The sequence below is a fragment of the Heterodontus francisci genome, chromosome 12 (genome assembly GCF_036365525.1).
Source record: "Heterodontus francisci isolate sHetFra1 chromosome 12, sHetFra1.hap1, whole genome shotgun sequence".
NCBI classification, from domain to species: domain Eukaryota; kingdom Metazoa; phylum Chordata; class Chondrichthyes; order Heterodontiformes; family Heterodontidae; genus Heterodontus; species Heterodontus francisci.
In genome coordinates, this window is record NC_090382.1 from 65155976 (window position 1) to 65163329 (window position 7354).

Genomic DNA, 7354 nt, shown 5'->3' on the forward strand with positions numbered 1-7354 from the left:
AATTTGTGAAACATAATCCCAATGGGCCTACTTACAGTGTAATTGTAGTGACTATCTGGCACAGAGTAACCCACTCTGGTAGAGGTGGGGTTGGTCCATAATTCTATTCAAATGAGGCTGCATTTGCAATATATTGCAGCGATTTAGGCTCAATGCTGGCTGGCTGGATTTCCCTGGACTCTGAAAACCTGGCGACTAAATGGAGGTGGGAGCAGCTAGTTCCAGGAGGCAAGGTATAGCACTGCTTATGAGCCAAGAGGCTCAAGAGTGCTCCCTCCGGCTCCCCCCAAACAAATCTTCTGCTGTGATTGGCTGACAACCCTCCATCGCTCTACAAACCTGTTGATATCACCCATCTCCCCTCCCCTCTTCATGATTGGTCCAACATCAACCCCTCCTTACCAATCTGATGATCTCCACCACACCCCACCCCAATTTCTGGTCAGATCCTTCCCCACACCAATTTGCGATGCTCCTTGGTTACCTGGGGACTGTCCCGTACTGTGGCTATATACCACTAGCTTACTCACTCGGCAGTGGACCAGATTCTGAATCCGGCCAACTGCTGGATGGGAAATGGAGTAAGAAGAAACAATAATGAGGACCTGCCATTAAATTTGGCAGGACCTCTGCATTCCCGTTGTTTCCAGATCCCCACCCATGCCCCCCAGAAACACGCACCTCTGCTCCCTTCCACCTCCCTGTAAATATTGATAACATTGTTTGAAAAATATAAAATCTAGTTTTAAAAAAGATATCGAATTATACTTATCTTACATACACTAAATAGTTTAATGACTTTCAATAACCAAACAGTAATATACGTAATGAGCAGAAATTTCTTCCAACCAAATATAGGCAAGACTGAAGCCGTTGTCTTCAGTCCACACTACAAACTCCGTGTGACCAACTTCATCCCTCTCTCTGGGTCCTGCACGAGGATGAAACCGACCTTTGCATCCGAGTTGAACCTGAGATGAGCTTCTGACCAATATCCACTCTATCACCAAGACAGTCTACTTCCAATCTCTCTAACATTGCCCGGGTCTGCCCCTGCTTCAGCTCATCAGCTGGTGAAACCCTCAACCATGTCTTTGGTACTGGTAGATTTGAATATTCCAATGCTCTACAGGCTGAACTCCCATCTTCCACCCTCCATAAACTTGAACTCATCCAAAACTCTGCTGCCCATATTCTAACTTGCACCAAGACCATCATCCCTGTGATCACTGACTTACATTGGCTCACGGTCTGGCAATGCCTTGATTTTCAAATTCTCATCCTTGTTTTCAAATCCCTTCACGTCCTTACCCCTCCCTATCTCTGTAACCTCCTCCAACCCTCCTCTGGGACCTCTGCTCCTTCAATTCTGGCCTCTTGTGCTTCGCCATTGCCTGGGTCCCAAGCCCTGGAATTCTCTCCCTAAACCTCTTCGCCTCTCTACATCTCTTTTAAGATGTTACCATGTTAAAACTGTTATATAAATGCAAATTGTTGTTGGAAATTGCAGCAGTGACTACACTTGTAAATTACTTAATTAACTATGAAATGCTTTGGGATGTCCTGAAGTTACGAAAGGTGCAGTATAAATGTCCATTCTTTATTTTGCAAGATATTAACCTTTTATTTGTTTTCTATGTGGTTAGTTTTCCCAACTGTTTTGCATTTGTGAATGAAATGGATAGAATTTAATGCAGCTAGTCAACAAAGCCAATATACGAAAATAGCTTAATTCCCAATCTATCAGTGCAATATGTAGCAGTCAGTGAATATTTTAATGCAACATCATCTCCTAATTTGTTTTTCTTATAATGAACAATTTCATTAAATGTACTTGCCTGTATGAAAATCACATGAAATTATGGGGTAGTTTACCCTTTGAGCACGATTGCTCATTCTGGCGTAAATTGTACCCAAAATTGCACCCGTTTTAAAAAGTGTTTAGTTTTCCTGCCGAGTTTCCACTCAACTCATTTACATATCACCAAATGCAAAATCTGCCATCAACCAGCACAATTCAGCAGTGTTTTGAAACGCAATTTAAAAAAAATTAATTTTACTTTCAAAGCAATTCCTTCATATATTTATAAATGGTAACTTGCTGAAGTTTTTTAAAACAGCTGAAGATAGGTTTATCATAAATAATCATTTTTAATCGGCGTCAATTCATGACATGTAAGTAACTTGACTTATAAATTACTGAATTTCACTGTTTAAAAAAATATATGGTATTTTCGAGTTATATTGTTTTATACCCTTGTTTTTGAATCCCTCCATGGACTTGCCCCTCCCTCTCTCTGTAATCTCCTTCAGCCCCACAACCCCCTGAGATATCTGTGCTCATCTAGTTCTGGACTCTTGAGCACCCCCGATTTTAATCGCTCCACCATTGGTGGCCATGCCTTCAGCTGCCTAGACCCGAAGTTCTGGAATTCCCTCCTTACATCTCCCTGTCTCTCTACCTCACTTTCCTCCTTTAAGCCACTACTTAAAAACTACCTCTTTGACAAAGCTTTTGGTTACCTGACCTAATATCTCCTCATGTCATATATTGTTTTTTGTAATGTGCCTGTGAAGTGCCCTGGACATTTTATTACATTAAAGGCAAGATACAAATTCAAGTTATATGGGGGTACAATGGTCAGTTTCTTAGTAAATTAAAATTATATTTTAAAACTTTTAAACCATACCTTTCAATGGCTTTGTGTCCAACAGAATCAGTTTAAGTTTAAAGCCTCCCTGAAGACCTGCTAACTAGCACCATTAGTGAAAATTCCCAATTGTGATTAATTCATCCTGGGGTTGCAGCCAGTATTCTGGGCGGAGCCTACTTTCAGCGTGCTTTTTTAAAACTAGCACAAAAGATCGTGAAAACTCAAGTTGCATTGGACACAAATGGTGTGTAAAATACCACAATCTTTTGCACTGGTTATGGCAAATTCAGGCAAATTGTGCTTTAAAAGAAATGGCGCAATCAAGTGCAAGCACCAGGCCATAATCTCTTAATCTTTTTTCTCTAGGAATTGGTTCAAATTTGTATGCATTCTGCTGCATTTTTTTTTTTGTTCTGTGCTGTAGCTTTTTGCTGTGCATATGAAAGAAAATGAGTAAATGGTGCAGATTTGTATTATTTGTGTGTAGTCTGTGTACTTTATGTTGATCTCTGCTGTCCTACTAACAGCCTAATCTGATCATTTTTGGAACGTAATTTTTCACATTTTTGTGAACCCATGCATTCCGAGAAAATCAATTGAATACTGAAACTTACCCATATATTTTGCAAAAACTGATTTATTTTCTGTTGTGTGAAATAATTATTTTTAGAAAGCCTTTGTGAATGTACTACATTCTTTGAAAGCACTCACCAGTTGTTCAATACCTGATAGGTTCCACATGTATGCGGACATCACCCAGCTGTACCTCACCACCACCTGTCTCGGCCCACTTCATTGCCACGTTTTTGGTGAAATGTCCCAAAGTCCTTCACAGGAATGATATCAAACAAAATTTAGCAACTTCAGGACATATTAGGACAGCTGCAGAAAAGTTTGGTTTTAGGGAGTGTTTTAAAGGAAGATAGAGAGGTTTAGGGAGGGAATTCTGGAGCTTAAGGCCTAGACAGCTGCAGGCACAGCCACCAGTGGTGGAGCAATTAAAATTGGGATGCTCACAAGGCTAAAATTGGAGAAATGCAGATATCTCTGAGGGTTCTGGAGCTGAAGGAGGTTATGGAGTTAGGTAGGGACGAAGCCTAGAGAGATTTGAAAACTATGATGAGAATTCTAAAATTGAGATGTTACCGGATAGGGATCCAATGTAGAGTACAGGAGCAGGGGTGGGTAAATCTTTACATATTTTTAAGGCAGAGGTAGATAGATTCTTGACAAGGGAGTGGAAGATTATCGGGGGTAGGTGGAAATGTGGAATAATCAGTTCAGCCATGAACTTATTGAATGGCGGAGCAGGCTCGAGGACTCAAGTGGCCTATTCCTGCTCCTAATTCGTATGTTCATATGTAATTGGATTTGGTGTGAGTTAGGATACAGGCAGCAGAGTTTTGGATGGGCTCAATTTATAGAGGGTGCATGTTGGAAGGTCGGCCAGGAAAGCCTTGATATCGTCAAATCTAGAAGTAACAGAGGCACAGATGGGGGTTTCAACAGCAGATGACCTGAGGTGGGGTGGAGACAGGTGACAGTACAAAGGAAGAAGTCGGGTGTGTTGGAGATGAAGTGCATATTGGTCAGAAGCTCATATCGGTCAAATAGGACCACGTGAAATATTTAGAAAGTGCAGAGAAAGAATAGGGGAGTAAGATTATGTAATACTGATCCTTTGGCACGCGATCTATTGTAAGACTCACAGGGCTACAAGTAATATCCAAAGTAAGCATGGATTTTATTATACTTTAACTGGAACATATATATACAAACAATTACTGCACGAGCTACATCTAAACACGTCATGCCCTGTTGGACACCCCCCATAACTGCCTGGGTCATGTGTGACGTGACATCACTTCCTCCAGTGATCTTCACTTACAGCTCCTTAAGGTGGTCTGCTCTTAAACTGGTCCCACAACAGATTACAGTGATTAGCTCGAGTATGGAAACTGGTGCAAACACAGTGGACTGGATAGTCACCTTTATTACTGAAATTTATGTGGTTATGCAAACTGCTATAGTCAAGTGATCTGTCAAAAGACACAGAAGATTTTGTTTAAAGGCAGAAACAGGAAATGTTCCTTTTGAATTGAATTCACACCTGTTGTGATCTTTTCCATATCATTTCCATATGTCCCCCATGAACCTTTTTCAGTTTTTACTCATTTTCAGCCATAGATGTATTTCTCTTGCTTTCGTAAATAACAAGAACACGTTCTATTCCATAGCATAACTCTTCTTGATCTGTGGGTTATTGGACTCAGTAAATATTATAGCTGGTTTACTTGTAAAATATTGAAATTGGTTCTAATTATGACAAGTAATGGCTAAAACTTTGGGTAAATTGCAGAAAAGTTTTCCTTTCACCATGGATCAAATTCAATGCCTTTCATTCATTCATACGAACATACAAGTTAGGAGCAGAAGTAGGCCATTCAGCCCCTTGAGTCTGCTCCATCATTCAATAAGATTATGGCTGAATTGCTTGTGTCCTGAACCAAGGTCATCTCTAACTATAGCACCAATGCTATCCTTAATTAACAGTGCTACACCTCCACCTTTACCTAGCTTCCTATTCTTCTTGAATGTTATATACCCCTCATTATTCAGGACCCAATCCTTGTCATCCTGCAGCCACATCTCCACTGTGTCTCCTCACTGTGTTCAGCTCAGAACTGGCCTGCTTTATATACTCACTAGCTCAGATTTTCTGCTACAATAATTAGAACATATTGAACCTAACTACTTTCAATTGATTGATATTCTAAAAAGAAAAATTCATGAATCACGTCCTGAATATATTAATAAATTCAAATTGCCTACAACCTCCCAAATTATTCCATCATAAAGTCCTAGAAAAAGTCCATAAAGTCTAAAGACCTAGAAACTGGACTTAACCATTTTAGGGCCCATAACGGTGGGGTTTAATTCACAATCTCTGCACCTGTATCATGAGGCTTGAGCCTCCCAGTTATTTGTCCTCTAATCCCATTTCAGTGTTGCTGACGTAGCATGAAGAAGCTCACCAGTGAAGAGGTCTCCAAAGGCAAGACTTTCCATTTTGGGTTGGGACCCCAATGTCAGGGTCAAATGTGGGTACCAACCCACATCATGTTGGGTCCGGTAAACCAACATCGATCTTTGCTGGATTGGCCAATTTGTGGCCAGCAGGCATGCTGGCAATTCAATTAAGGATGGCAGGCAGGCTCTCAAAGCTGGAGGGCCAATACAGGGGAAACCCCTCTGCCGCTGTGGCCATATAGGCAGCGGTGGGGGGCCTCAATGTCATCCTGGAGCATTGGCTCCCCCAACTGCCACAAGGAGGGCACCTCCAGGTACATGCTGTGCTCCCAAACTCCAGTCAGCCTTTGATCAATGGCCTTAATTGACCTTTTAATTAACTTAACAAGCTACCCGCCGTTCATCCCTAGGAAAATGGCTGGGAGTCAGGACCATGGTGGGGTACTGGCACGCTGGCCAGTGTCAGGAAATTCTGCACTGGCCTGCCTCTGTTCCTACCCCTCTACCACCCCCCACCCCCCATATTAGAGCCAAAATCCTGCCCCAAGTTTCAGGTAAGTATTGTCAGGGCTCAGATCAGGGGTCAGGGTGGGAGAATCATGCAGGTTGCACCAGGAGCAGAGAAGAGAACGGTGATTGAGAATTGAGTGGAGAACAGTGGTGATGGGGCATGGGATTGGGAGCAGCTATTAGATCCGAGAGGAACGCTCCTGACCCTCCTGGCTCCATATTCAGGTAAATTATTTACCTTCTTAGTCACAGGCGATCTCTGGGGCTAGTTTCCCTGAATGCAAATGGAGCTGATGTGGAATGCCTCAGGGCAAAGCAATCTTAGAGAGGTGCCTCAAGTAGGTGTTAGGCCCTTGCACATGCATATAAGTTGCCCAATGCCTGATTCAGGTGTACGTGGAGGTGCCCTCCTTGTGGCAGTTGGGGGAGCCAATGCTCCAGGATGACAGCAGAAACCAGATATGCAACCTGGAATCTTTTTTGGTCTGTGTGGCTCAGACATGGAGGTTAGAAATTGGTCCATGCAGTGCCATATCAATCAAGAGTTCCTGTTCCTTATTGCTAAACAACAACTCCTACGAGAAGCGTACCTGTGTGATGCCTGGTGAAACAGGACCAGGCTCATGTATGATTCCCTCCACAATATTTACAAGCTATGGATATTCCCTGTCAAGGTACACAACAGAAATAGCGGTCATTTGGACAAACTCCACAAGACAACTGGTGCCCATTTAATTCTACTTTAGAGAAGGACTGTCAGGAGAGGCAGAGAGGGAGAAAATTAGAGGATTTGAGAAAGAAAATTGATTAAAAATTCAAGTTTGCCCAAGCACTCAAAGTCATTCCACCTGTCATTTTTTAAATCTTAGTGCCATTCTTAATCCAGGCTGAAGTCGCGGAATTGGGAGCAGTGTTGAGAAAAGGACAAAGAGTACTGTCTTTTTTTCTTTGAAGACTTGTACAATGAGAATCTGACCTCAAATCCCACCAATAGAAGTTATTCATGCCAACAACTTCCATTTATATATTGCCCTTAATGTAGAAATATGTCTCAGTACATTACAGAAGCATAATCAGAAAGAAATTGACACCAAACCAAAGAAAGAGATATTAGGAGAGATGATTAAAAGCTTGGTCAAAGAAGTAAATTTGAGCGACGG